Source organism: Bubalus bubalis, chromosome 23, assembly GCF_019923935.1.
Source record: "Bubalus bubalis isolate 160015118507 breed Murrah chromosome 23, NDDB_SH_1, whole genome shotgun sequence".
NCBI classification, from domain to species: domain Eukaryota; kingdom Metazoa; phylum Chordata; class Mammalia; order Artiodactyla; family Bovidae; genus Bubalus; species Bubalus bubalis.
In genome coordinates, this window is record NC_059179.1 from 1,992,919 (window position 1) to 2,008,209 (window position 15,291).

Here is a 15,291-nt window from a genome sequence, read left to right on the forward strand (position 1 = left end):
ACACCTAAGGCCAGATATCTAGAAAAATTCATTTTAATAATTGAAGCATGCTGAAAACATGAGATAAAGATATTTATCTCTAGGATAATGACTTGATGTTTTCTGATAGTTTATCTGACAGTAAACATAACCAAAGTCTGCCATAGTTCCTGATGAGAAGTCTTGATACAATGAAATTTAAAATAATATATTCTTTGTTATGTCTGCAACTGAGTCTGAGGTGGCCTTAGTGATTAGGTTAATCAAAAGAATGAGGCAGAATTCTTGCTTTGTATACTTTCCATGATTAAGTCATTAGAAGCCTCCCTGCTTCTTTCTGGCCACTTGGAATGCCTACTCTTGGGGGAGTCAACCTTCAGGTGAAAAATCTCACTATCCTATGATATCAGGCTCTGAAGTACCCCAAGCTACCTATGTGGTGAGGCCATGGAGAGAACAGAATGTCTGATCCAATGCAGCTGGTCTCAACATTCCAGGCGAGATATCAAGCATGTGAACGAAAAACCCATTATGGATAGACTAGACTGCAACAGACATGACCAAAGATGTGGAGAAGAACTGAGGGAACTAAACAACAGACAAAACAGCAGGTCTGAGACACAAGACATAAGTTAAGCTGTCTCAGCAGTCTTCAGCCATTTGAGCCACCCTAACTGAGGCACCAGTCTTTATGGAGCAGGAATGGGGGCCATATTTGCTGTGCTTTGCCTCAATTCTTGATCAATAAAATTGAGAGCATGTTGTTGGTTTTTAGTTACTAAGTTGTCCGACTCTTGCGATCCCGTGGACTGTAGCCTGCCATGCTCCTCTGTCCATGGGATTCTCCAAGCAAGAAAACTGGAGTTGGTTGTCATTTCCTTCTCCAGGGGATCTTCCTGACCCAGGAATCAAACCCAGTCTCCTGCATTACAGGCAGATGATTTACCAACTGAGCAATGAGGGAAGCCCAAGAGCATGACTAAGGGGTTATTTTATGCTACGTAATCTCAATGTGCTTTGCTTCACAGCCATAGACAAGCAGAAAAGAGTGTACACATATAAAATTGTGGAGCCAATGAGGACCAGATTCCAGGGATGCCACAATAGTAGACTTAAAAGGAAAAAGAATACATCATCACATTCATCAAGTGGGTTGGAGTTCATGGCAGAAGTTCTTCACCACTTGGGGAATCTGATTTCTTGATGCAGAAACTGAGGCACGTATCTAATAAGTAACTAAATAATAAAAAAAAAATAGACATATTTTGTGAAACTATCATGTGTTTAGTAGTATGGCAAAACTTCTCACATTTGTAATCTCTGGTCTTCACAAATAACGTCTCGGTCATACAGCTGGCAATTGCATGAGCAAGGATTCACATTTAGTTTACCTGGCTTTAAACACAATTTGTTTCCTTATGTCATATAGTTTCAAGTGTAGCAAGTGGTGTCATAGTAGATGAAAAAAATTAGTTCTTGACCCGGTAGACACATTGAGATTCAGGTTTATTCCTGAGTGGCTAAGAGACCATGCTCTGTGGCAGCTTCCTCACTTCTTAATAGGTTAAGTCCATAAAAATAATTGCATCGCTATTCTAAATTGACTCAGGATCTGGTTTAAGAAAAATGTGTGAATGGAGAGTCTCAGTAACACCAGCTGGCTAGGGCTGTGGAGGGTAAATACTACTCAGAAGATGATGTATTACTTTGAGATGGTTGAATTCTTTCTTTACAATGCAAATAGCTAAACCCTGGATTTGAACATAAATCTAAAAATGCTTCAGTCTCACATCTTTCACTTTCATTGTATCACACACACACTGATTCTTCCTCAGCCAAGACTATAGGTGGTGAAACTGATCTAATGGGTAAGATTAATGAACTTAATTAAAGAGTAGTTTCTGGTCTGGTCATTTATCCATAATATGCATTTTTTAAGACATTAATTTATTGAACCTTATCTTTCAAGAGGATGTAAGCATATCATATCATAAATTAACACAGCCAACTAAGGTAAAACCCTGATATCATCATCATCATTTTATTTTCTTTCTTCTTTTTATTTCTGCTTATGGGATCATATTCCTTCCAAAGAAGAGAGCTCTATGTCAGATTCCATTGATTGCTGTAATCATCCCCTGAATGATAAAGTCCTTCTTAAAATATATTTTTATAGATCAAAGAAAGTCTCAGTTTTGAAGACAATACTGATCAGATGGTTTTAATTTTTGTTTTATTGATTTATTGAGAGAAAGAATTAAAATAGCAACCACCTGTCACATAAGCAAAAATGTATTGATTAATTTTAACTAGTTACAACAAAATGTCATGTAAGTGATGTAAAGAATAACATAAGCTTGGATAACCTCAAAAGAATATTATGATTTTTCTTAAAATCCGTATGTTCTCCCCAGCATTGTCTAATCATTGGTGATCTGTTACAATAAGCATGGAAATAAGCCAGTGCTCCAAAGATAACAATCATAAAAATCTATAGGGTTTGTGTAAGTTTTGTGATTTCTGCACTCCTGGAAGGCTGCTATTCAAAATCACATCATGCCACTTATTTGCTGGTCATTAAGAACATGGTATACAGTTTTACCTGTAATTGCTGGCAAATGAAGACAGATCTTAAAGCTAGTTCTTAGAAGATGTCAGGTAGCAAGAAATGTTTGATATTAACACCAACATTATACTGTGTATTTACCATTAGCAGGAACAATTTGTGTTAAAAATTAGGATTAAATTGTCATTTATGAACAGAGGGATCTAAAAGAATGATACATCCTTATTCTTAGTCACTTTTAGTTTCTCATAATGTAGTTTTGGCCTGAGAAATAGGACTACATCTTGGTGAAATATACCAAATACTTAATCAGCAGACAGGGTAAATGTGCTATCCTAAGCGTTCATAATGACAAATGCCAAGGTCTTGTTCATAAATTCCATTGTATAGAGTAAGCCTTTCTTACATGCCTGCAGATTGAAACAAAGAACCTTTGCTTTCCCTCTACTCTAGGTAGTCTCATATACGGTTATGCCACACATTTAATACTTTGATTACGCATTTTACAATACTAAGCTACATATATTGAAAATAGCATAAGGTAGAACACGTTATATTAGCAAATGTCAGCATGTTGATTATGGGTCAGATTCTGTTCTAAGTACTTTACACACATTGTCTCTTTAATTTCACATTCAACCTTATTGTTTATGTGTAACTATATCTCCATTTTAGATAATAAATCTGAGATTTAGAGACTTAATAAGTTCAAAATCATATAGCCAGTTAGTGTGTGTGTCATTCCATCCTTGTCTGTTTGGCTCCAAAATTTGTATTATTAACCACAATGCTATGTGGCTTTTAATCACTCTGCTTAATAATGAAGTAATAAAGTATTGCCAATTATTGTAGTTTTTCAGTAGCTCAATCATGTCTGACTCCTTGTGACTCCACAGGCTTCAGCATGCCAGGCTTCTCTGTCCTTCACCATCTCCCAGAGCTTGCTCAAACTCATTTCCATTGAGCTGGTGATGTCATCCAACCATCTTGTTCTCTGCCAACCCCTTGTCCTCCTGCATTACATCTTTCCAGCATCAGGGTCTTTTCCAATGAGTCGGCTCTTTGCTAGGCCATGAAACAAGTCTAATTTAAGAGGATAGAAATGATATGAAGCATTTTATCCTACCACAATGGTGTGAAAGTAGAAAACATTTACAGAATGAAGAAAGGGAAAAGCACAAAAATGTGGAGGCTAAACAATATGTAACTAAAAAACTAATGAGTCAATGAAGATATTTTATACCACCACCACAAAGCTATGTTTGTGTGTGTGTATGCTCAGTCATGTCCAACTCTTTGCCCAACTCTTTGCCCATCCATTAAATGAAATTGTTAGATAAGACACATCTGAGGACAATCTACTATGAAAAGTAGATGAGTTATTCAAATAAATGGTACTTGCAAGTTGAGGGTAAGAACAGCATCATGTATTTAATTTGTTTCCTTCTTCAGTGAATACGTGTTCTGTAGAGTCCTATTTGGTGTCTCATGCCTTGAGAGCCTAATATACACCTGTCAATCTGGTTGTATCACTGGAGACAGTGAGGATAAATAGACACAAAGGCATAAAGATCACTATTTTTTTTATCTTTTTCTTTTTTTCTTCTTTATTTTCCTTTAAGAAAAATGAGTTATCCTCATAAAACTGAGATTAACTCTTAATTCTCTCAATTTTCCATGCTCTAACAACAACAAAAAAAAAAAATTTAAAGAGTGAAAAGATAACCAAGACTCAGCACAGGTAAACACATTTCCCTTTTTTCCTTCCTTTTTGCTATATGGTGACCATGGTTATTCATTTGAAAAGAATCATGAACTCTTAGTAGGGCTTACTTTTTAACACTTTTCAAAATCCACCATACTTTTTGCTAGTAAAGTTCTTTGCATTATAAAATCTACTCTGTCGTTTTGTTTATCTGATTTTTTGTTAGACTGGTTAATAATTGCAATCATGTAAATGAATCTATATAATAAGATAATTCAGGCAAGAGCACAGTATCTTCCAGCATAAGGCTGTGTTAAAATATTTGAAACAGATTTTTAACCAGATACATTTGTGAATCAAATTTGGCTTTTTCATTTGTTTTCTCTTTTTTTCTTTGTATAGTATCATGCAGTGTGCACTACAGCCAATTATTCAGGAGACTTGAACACACTATATAGACTATGTTAACCGTAAAACAAAAGTATGGAATTTTTCTTGCATAGCTTTGAAGCAACAGTTTTTCATCTTTACAACCTGATAACAGCACTAACAATTAAGTGGAATAAGTACAATGATTGTCTACAGGGATAAGAGGATGTTAGGATATAGGAGAAATTTTCCAAACAAAATATAAACTACTACTTTCAACACAAAACTCATGGAATAGTTTAATATCAATGCCAGACAATTTTCTGAACTTCATCCAGAATATGAAACGAGAAGACATTTTACACAAGCGATATATATATATATATTTGTTATATTCTAGCAATGGCTATTACTCTTTATATCGATTGACCATAAGTCTGAAAATCTTTAAAGTGCTTTAAGAAACTTAAAAAGGACAGGAAAGAAAGTGCGAAATAGATTTCGTTTCATTTTTGAGTTAAGTGCATTTATTGAATGTCAACTTCATGGTAAGTAGCAATTTCAGGATAGTGCTTAAACAGGAAACATTTACTGATTATCTTCTCTGAACAAAGCAGATTGCTAGGAATTTTGAGTCACAGAGTTAAACCAGATAATTTTACCTTCCAATTTGCCTTTATTATTTTAGAGAGAATAAATGAATGCACAATTATTTCATATATTTTGCTTTATTAATTATTTGAAGCAGTTTGAACTATTTCAAAAGAAAATAAACTAAATAGTGGTAAATTATTTTTTCTGATGATGAAAATGTCTTTAAGTGATCTTCTTAAAGCAAACTTTAATTATGTCTCATAGGAATCAAAACATAAATGATGTTTTATCATTTTCAGAATTAAAGAGTTAAAAATACACACTGAAGGCATTTTATACCATGGTCACAAACTACTAATTTTCCACCAATGTCTCTGGAGATGTCTTCCCTTCTATACTTCAGATACATTAGAATTTTACTAATACTTTTCTATTCTCTGAGTACTTCCTTGTGTTGATGTCTTCGCTTATTTTGTTTCCAGTTCCTGAGATGACCCTACCCATCAGTAAAATCTAGCCAATTTCAAGAGTACCTTTATGAAAGTTTTATGACCTCACTATATTTCTCTTATCAAAAGTCTTAATGTTTTTCTTGAAATCTGTCCTAGAGCACTTGTTTTGTAAAGTTAAAAAATAAGTGCTTTGTACTTATTTTTAAGTATACTTTGTACTTTTTGCTTATTTTTAATTACAGTCATTCTAGCAGTTGCAAAGTGTATCTCATTGTGGTTTTGACTTACATTTCACCAAAGATGATAAGTATGAGAGGGGCTCCCCCTTCCCTTCTTTTTAAAGTGTACAGCTTCTGGCTAAAAAACTATTCGTGATTTTTCAGGTCTGACCATAGACAATTACAAGGCATTGGCTGGCTGATCTTATGGGGAAAAACTACCCCAGGCCTGGTACACAGCCATTGCACTACAATTTTGGAGAGAGTTACAGAAAAAAACTCAGACCCTTTGAGCCAGCCACGTTCTTATGAATATCTGTGTTTCTAGTCTAAGCACTTCCACTTGGAGGTCTCTTTAACTGGGACTTTCAGCAGATGCCTTTCATAGGTGCTTCTGCCAAGACTTCTTTTTGGTGGGCATGGGGGGAGTGGTTGGAGAGATCCAGAAAATACTTTTCTTCCACTGAAACTCAATGCTAAAAATTTTCCCACCATTAGGCGTTCTACATCACCACATCCCAACTCCATCCTCTGGATCTCTGGTACATAGAATCACAGGAGGCTTTTTTTCAGAGCTTCTTTACAGTCCTTTAGCAGTACTCTGTTCCATGAGGAACTCCTTCCTACTTTCTCTGACTTCAGTCAGCTCAGTTCAGTCACTCAGTCGTGTCTGACTCTCTGCAACCCCATGGACTGCAGCATGCCAGGGCTACCTGTCCATCACTAGCTCCTGGAGTTTGCTTAAACTCATGTCCATTGAGTTGGTCATGCCATCCAACCATCTCATCTTCTGTTATCCCCTTCTCCTCCCACCTTCAATCTTTCCCAGCATCAGGATATTTTCCAATGAGTCATGAGTCTTGCTTATATGATTGTAGTAAATGATTAAAGACTTGACTGTTTTTCATTTTGGCCTGTTATCTTAATAGGTTACTCCAGTATCTGGTATCTCAATACTCTCTAGCTCAGGTTAGCTCTTGACACTTTTTACCTTTCTTGAGACTTCAAATATTCAGTAAGTGGCCACTATGCATCAAGCATTTTGTTTAGTTCTAAGTGCCTTCAAGGAATTAAGGATTTAATACTATCAGAAACACTCAAAGTAATCAAAATTTGCAGGTGAGAAGAATAAGACCTATGACTTACAGCACAATAGGAACAAGGAGCAGAATCAAATGAGTCAAATGAATGAACAAAAACAACATCCTGGCTACTAAAACTGAGATGTGAAGATTAAATAGGTCTTAGAAGAGTTCTAGGAAGATTGAGTTTCAGACAAAATAAACAACATAAACAAAGGTATAGAGTCATGAAACAGCATAATGACTATCAAAAACATCAGTTAGTTGCAATAGATTAAAATTGAGTATTTTCAAGATTTGTGAAAATGAAGCTAGAGAGAATAGTAGAGGTTATCATTATCCATTTACAATAATCTATGAATGTACTTTTTAGAAAATTTTTAATTAAAAATTGAAATATAATTCACATAACATAAAATTCATCACTTTAACCACTTAAATAATTAAAATTCATTGGATTTCAGTGTATTCACCATGTTGTAGAACCATGAGACTATCCAATTTTATAATATCTCCATAATCTAAAGAGAATCTGCATATCTCCCAAATATTTCCTCCTACGTTCCCTAGAAACCATTGATCTGCTTTCTATAGGTATGGATATTTTCATTCTATTAATAAATAGAATCATACAATTTGATGTTTTTCAAGATTGGCTTCTCTCACTTAACACAGTGCTTTCAAGATTCATCTATATTGTGCATGCATTTGCATTTCATTCCTTTTAAAGACTGAGTAGTATTCCATTATATAGTTATCACACATTTTGTTTATCCATTCATCAGCCGATGAATAATTAAATTGTTTCCACTTTTTGATTATAATTGATCATGCTACTATGAACATTTGGATACAGGTATTTGTGGGAATAGATGTTTCGATTCTCTTGGGAGTGGAAGTGCTGGGTAATATGGTAACTCTGTGTTTAACTTTTTTTAGAAACCATTTAAATGTTTCCACAACAGCTTTACCATTTTACCTTCACACCAACAATTCATGGATGTTCTAGTTTCTTCCCATCTTCATTAACACTTACTATTTTCCGTTAAAAAGAACTAGCCATCCTGTAGGTATAAAGTGATATTCCATTGGTTTTAATTTTCATTTCGTTAATGAATAATGAGGTTGAACTTCTTTCAAGTACTTATTGATCTATTGTTTTTGGAAATGTCTAGTACAGACTTTTGTCTAATTTTTAGTTATTTGTGTTTTTATTGTTGCATGGTAAAGGTTCTTTGTATATTTCTTATAGTTGTCCCTTATCACATCAGTTATTTGCAAATATTCTATTAGGTAGATTATATTTTCACTCTCTTAGTAGTATCTTTAGACACACTAAAGTTCTTATGATGTTCAATTTGTTTTTTTCTTTTGTTGCTTGTGTTTCGATGTCATAGCCAAGAAACCATTGCCTAATTTAAATTCATGAAATTTTAGACATTTGTGTGTTTGTAACAGCTTTCAATTTTAGCTCTTTAGGTTTTAAAAAATCCATTTAAGTTAATTTTTGTATATGGTGTGATGCGGAAGTCCAAATTTATTTTTTCCATTCATATGGCTATCCAATTGTCACAAGACCATTTGTTGAAAAGACTTATATTTCCATCATTGAAGACAGAGAGAAGAGAGAGGGAGATTAATTTTGGAGGCTGAGAAATGTCATGGTGTTGTGCCTGAAAGCAGGAGACCTAGGAAAGCCAGTGATAATCTGAGAACTGAGGAGCTGATGATGTTAATCTTAGTCCAAGATCCGAGAAGTCCACTAGCTCAGTTCAGCAGTTCAGCAGGAAGGAAACTGATGATCTTTCTCCTGCTTTTTGTTTGATTCAAACCATCAACAATGTGGAAGATACCTAGCTATGTTGGGGAAAGCAAGCTACTTTACTGAATCGATCATTTCAAATGCTTATCTCATCTTGAAACATCTTCAAAGACATATCCAGAAATAATGTTTAAATCTAGGCCTTCAGTGCCTAGTCAAGTTGGCAAAGAAAAGTAACCATCACAAGGCCATCCCTTGTCAACTTGATACCCATATGGTTCTCTTTAAATCATACTTAATCTCCAAATGAAAATAATAGCAAGATCTTGGTTCTATCTAGTATGATAAGCCTATCCTCCATATAGCCAACAGCTATCCCAATAGAAGAAGTAAATCCTTGAGTGATGTTTATTCTTCCCCTTGATATTCTATAAGTGGCTCAAGTCTGGGAATTGACTGAAGGACTAGGACTCTTTATTTTTATGATTTGAGTAGGGCTTTTGTTCACTCATCCTAGAAATTTTCTGCTTCTACATATCAAGTAAGAATTTAGTGAACTTACTTGTTTCACTTCTACTATGCCATGATTAACTAGCCAAATTCTTATGAATGCTTGAGTCTTATTTTGATTACTGCTTTGTCTCTGCTGTCCTATAAGGTAACTGGGCCCACATTGCCTTTGGTGGTTGAGTACATCTACTTGACCCCTGCCAACCTGGGATCATCTATTTCAATTGCATTTAGAGTTTTCAATTGAGTGGCTGTGGTTTCCACTGTAAGGTCAGCCTATAGAAAAGAATTACCACAGAGCTCTTCAAGGATGCTGGAGTTCCTGTCACAAACTTTCTTCTCAAAGTATAAGTGAAAGGTATGTTTTCTGGACCCTTCCATTGTGGATGAGCAGGTCTTAAATAATAATTTCTCTCTAACATTCCAATATTCTTAAGTTTTTTAGTTTCTTGCTCTACCTTAAACCAAGGAAGATTGGGCATTTCTACTCACCATGGGGCCATCTTTTGATCCATATCTCAACCAAACAAACAAAATGTGTAAGAGCTCATTCTAACTGCCATAGTTGCATTGCAATACAAGCTCCAGGATTTACCCTTAATAATCCCATATCAGTAGATATGGCCTGACCCTTCTTTATGTTTCTTTCATCAGTATCCTGTGTCATTAATATTCCTTCACACACATGTTTCCCAGATTCCTGCTTGAGTAAATTAGAAAACTCAAGTACAGTACATGTTTTTCAGTGTAGATCACCTTCTCATGGGTCACACTCTGTACTTCACCTTAGGGAACTTGCTTATTAAGTCTAGTAATAGGACTATAAGCAAAGAGGAATGGTGGGGATGGTTCCTGAGGAGAATAAGAATTGTGTTGCAATGCTACTGCCTCAAGGGAGGCCATTTCCTGAGTGGTGCAAGACAAAGATGAGCCCAGCATTACAACTGTATCTATTCTTATGCCAATACCACATTCTTTTAAACTAATGTAGCTTTGTGGCAAGTTCAAAATCTAGAAGTATAACTCCTCTAGTTGTTCTTCTTTCTCAAGGTTGCCACCATTCAGGTATGAACTAAATCAAATCCCTTATGATTATACAGTGGAAGTGAAAAATAGATTTAAGGGCATAGATCTGATAGATAGAGTGCCTGATGAACTATGGAATGAGGTTTGTGACATTGTACAGGAGACAGGGATCAAGACAATCCTCATGGAAAAGAAATGCAAAAAGGAAAATGGTTGCCTGGGGAGGCCTTACAAATAGCTGTGGAAAGAAGAGAAGTAAAAAGCAAAGGAGAAAAGGAAAGATATAAACATCTGAATGCAGAGTTCCAAAGAATAGCAAGAAGAGATAAGAAAGCCTTCATCAGTGATCAGTGCAAAGAAATAGAGGAAAACAACAGAATGGGAAAAAGACTAGGGATCTCTTCAAGAAAATCAGAGATACCAAAGGAACATTTCATGCAAAGATGGGCTCGATAAAGGACAGAAATGGTATGGACCTAACAGAAGCAGAAGATATTAAGAAGAGATGGCAAGAACACAGAAGAACTGTACAAAAACGATCTTCATGACCAAGATAATCACGATGGTGTGATCACTCACCTAGAGCCAGACATCCTGGAATGTGAAGTCAAGTGGGCCTTAGAAAGCATCACTACGAACACAGCTAGTGGAGGTAATGGAATTCCAGTTGATCTATTTCAAATCCTGAAAGATGATGCTGTGAAAGTGCTGCACTCAATAGGCCAGAAAATTTGGAAAACTCAGCAGTGGCCACAGGACTGGAAAAGATCAGTTTTCATTCCAATCCCAAAGAAAGGCAATGCCAAATAATGCTCAAACTACCGCACAATTGGACTCATCTCACACATTAGTAATGTTCAAAATTCTCCAAGCCAGGCTTCAGCAATATGTGAACTATGAACTTCCTGATGTTCAAGCTGGTTTTAGAAAAGGCAGAGGAACCAGAGATCAAATTGCCAACATCCACTGGATCATGGAAAAAGCAAGAGAGTTCCAGAAAAGCATCTATTTCTGCTTTATTGACTACGCTAAAGCCTTTGACTATGGATCACAATAAACTGTGGGAAATTCTGAAAGAGATGGGAATACCAGACCACCTGATCTGCCTCTTGAGAAATTTGTATGCAGGTCAGGAAGCAACAGTTAGAACTGGACATGGAACAACTGACTGGTTCCAAATAGGAAAAGGAGTCCATCAAGGCTGTATATTGTCACCCTGCTTATTTAACTTCTATGCAGAGTATATCATGAGAAATGCTGGACTGGAAGAAACACAAGCTGGAATCAAGATTGCCGGGAGAAATATCAATAACCTCAGATATGCAGATGACACCACCGTTATGGCAGAAAGTGAAGAGGAACTCAAGTGAAGAGGAACTCACTTGATGAAAGTGAAAGTGGAGAGTGCTCAACATTCAGAAAATGAAGATCATGGCATCTGGTCCCATCACTTCATGGGAAATAGATGTGCAAACAGTGGAAACAGTGTCAGACTTTATTTTTCTGGGCTCCAAAATCACTACAGATGGTGACTGCAGCCATGAAATTAAAAGACGCTTACTCCTTCAAAGGAAAGTTATGACCTACCTAGATGGCATATTCAAAAGCAGAGACATTACTTTGCCAACAAAGGTCCGTCTAGTCAAGGCTATGGTTTTTCCTGTGGTCACGTATGGATGTGAGAGTTGGACTGTGAAGAAGGCTGAGCGCTGAAGAATTGATGCTTTTGAACTGTGGTGTTGGAGAAGACTCTTGAGAGTCCCTTGGATTGCAAGGAGATCCAACCAGTCCATTCTGAAGTAGATCAGCCCTGGGATTTCTTTGGAACGAATGATGTTAAAGCTTAAACTCCAGTACTCTGGCCACCTCATGCAAAGAGTTGACTCATTGGAAAAGACTCTGATGCTGGGAGGGATTGGGGGCAAGAGGAGAAGAGGATGACAGAGGATGAGATGGCTGGATGGTATCACTGACTAGATGGACGTGAGTCTGGGTGAACTCCGGGAGTTGGTGATGGACAGGGAGGCCTGGCGTGCTGCGATTCATGGGGTCGCAAAGAGTCAGACATAACTGAGCGACTGATCTGATCTTTGGGTATTTTAGGGTCCCTTGCATTTTCATGTACAAATTAAATTTAGCTTAGTCATTTCAGCAAAATAAGCAATTGGAATTTTGATAGGTATTCTTTAGGATCTATTTATCAATTTAGGGAGGATTACCTGCCTGCCAGTGCAGATGATGCAGGAGATGCAGTTTTTGGGTCAGGAAGATTCCCTGGAGAAAGAAATGGAACGCACTCTAGTATTCTTGTCTGGAAAATCCCATGGACAGAGGAATCTGGTGGGCTACAGTCATAGGGTCACAAGGAGTTGGACGCAACTGAGCACACACAGCACACACCATTTTAATAATGTTAAATCTTCCAATCTATGAACACTGGTGTCTTCCCATTTATTTAGGTCTTTAATTTATTTTAACAATGTTTGGTAGTTTTTAGTGTATAGGACTTGCAAGTCCCTTATTAAATATTTTATCAAAATATTTCACAGTTAAGTATTGAAAATTTACATTGAAAACATCTGTTATATAGAAATTTTACTCTTGCAAAAAGATGGTATCTAATTTCTGGGGTAAAATTGGAAATGGGGTAATCACTTAGATGGTTACTGGAGAAACCTAGGCAAGAAATGGTGAAGACATGATTAGGTAGTGTGAATAGACAGAATGCTAATGATACCATCTTCATTAAAGAAGTATAATCTTTATATTTGTTACTGGCTTGATGTAAAGGTGATTAGAAGTAGAGAAGAAAAAATATAAAAAGGATAAAAGCTTGATTTGGAAATCCAGTCTCCTTACTCATGAAGAGCATAAATTGATGAGAATGAACAAATGTGAAGAGGAAAAGTATGATTTTTAGCATGAGACATAGTTCCTTTAGAGTGCCTATGAATACGGGTGTTTAGGAATAAGATAAATATACAGATTTGATCCTAGATTGCACCCTGAATAATGTATTACTATAAAGAGAGCAGTGAGAATGATAATTGAACCTGTGCTTGTAGTGCTGAGCCATTCATTTTGTAGCTGGGCTATCTGCATAACAGGAGGGAGAGGTATTTTCCTAATTTATCAATCTGCAGCTGGTACTGTTTGAAAACTTATTTAATGTTTCTGTTATGTGGGAGTGGTAAGCAGTGCTCAGTAGGAAGCCTATGGCCAGAGATAAAAGTGCAAGTACACTGACAGCTGTCATTTTCATGGCAGAATCTTGGAACTGTGCTTACAGTCACATGCTTTAGAGCTGCACATTTCTTTGTTCACACCCAAGCAGAACAACTTAATCCTTTTTAAACTTAGGCTGATAGTTTATAGCATAGAGATAATGAGTATTGAACACATATTGAACATAGTGGTGTTGTGAGAATAAAGAACACAATGTATGTAATATTCTTACCAGAGATCTTGGAGAATAGTTGAAGTTCAATGAATAGAAATGTCATGATTAAGTAACTTAGTTATTTAATCAAATATTAATTTAGGTGTTGCTATGACGGTAATTTGTAGTTGTGATTAACATGTACACTCAGTTGATTTTTAGTAAAGAAGATTACTCTGATAATGTGTGTGTACGTGCATGTGTGCATGTGTGTGTACATGTGTGAGAGAGATCTAATTAGTGGAAGACCTTGAAGAGCAAAAATTGAGCCCCACCCCACCAGAAAAGGAAGAAATTCTGCTTCAAGACTGCAACATCGGCTATTACATGAGCCTATTGAAGCTGAAACTCCAATACTTTGGCCACCTTTTGTGAAGAGTTGACTCATTGGAAAAGACCTTGATGCTGGGAAGGATTGGGGGCAGGAGAAGAAGGGGATGACAGTGGATGAGATAGTTGGATGGCATCACTGACTCGATGGACATGAGTCTGAGTGAACTCCGGGAGTTGGTGATGGACAGGGAGGCCTGGCGTGCTGCAATTCATGGAGTCACTCAGAGTAGGACACGACTGAGCAACTGAGCTGAATTGAACTGAGCATTAGGTGCCTCAGATTTCAGACTCGCCAGTTCTCACAACCTCATGAGCTGATTCTTTGAAATACATCTCTTTGTACAAAGATTATGTGTATATTATGTATATATATCCCCTGCTGGTCTGTTTCTATGCAGAATTCTCACTAAAACAGTTTGGTCTCTTATTTTCTTGGATGTTTGTGTGTGTGTGTGCACGCATGTGCACACACGCACACGCACATCGGAATGGACATCTATTTCTATTGGTAATCTCCCCCTTATTTGTGTTCTCAGTTATAAATAATTGAGCATACCACATCAACTATATCCCACTCCCTAAAAATTACACAAGTTCTCCATATTACTTTTATTCTTTATGTGAATATGAACTTATAATATTGTCCTTGGTGTATATTACTCAAATGATAACTTTAAGGCATTTTATTAAAAGGTGGCACTGTGTAAATAATTCTCCTGTCAATGTAAGATATTCTGGAGATTCCAGCTCGATTCCCGAGTTAGGATGATCCCCTGGAGTTTTGTTGTTGTTGTTCAGTCGTCCACCTGTATCCAACTCTTTGAGACCCCATGGACTGAAGCACACCAGGCCTCCCTGTCCCTCACTATCTTCTGAAGATTGCCCAAGTTCATGTCCATTCCTACTCCAGAGAAGTAGGAAACCCACTCCAATATTCTTGCTTGAAAAATTGTATGGACTAAGGAGCACTGAAGGGCTATAGTCCATGGAGTTGCAAAGAGTCAGACATAACTGAGTGACTGAGCACACATTAAAAGGCCCATTTTTGCCTCCTACCTAGATTACAATTAAGAATTCCAAGAGCTCTGGCAAAAATATTACACATTCATCCTCATGTGTGTCTCTTCTTACCTCATTTCTTGGACTCACAAATGATTTTTATTCTCAGTGATTGTTGTTGTTTAGCTGCTAAGTCATGACCAGCTTTTTCTGACCCTATGAATTGTAGCCCACCAGGATCCTCTGTCCATGGGATT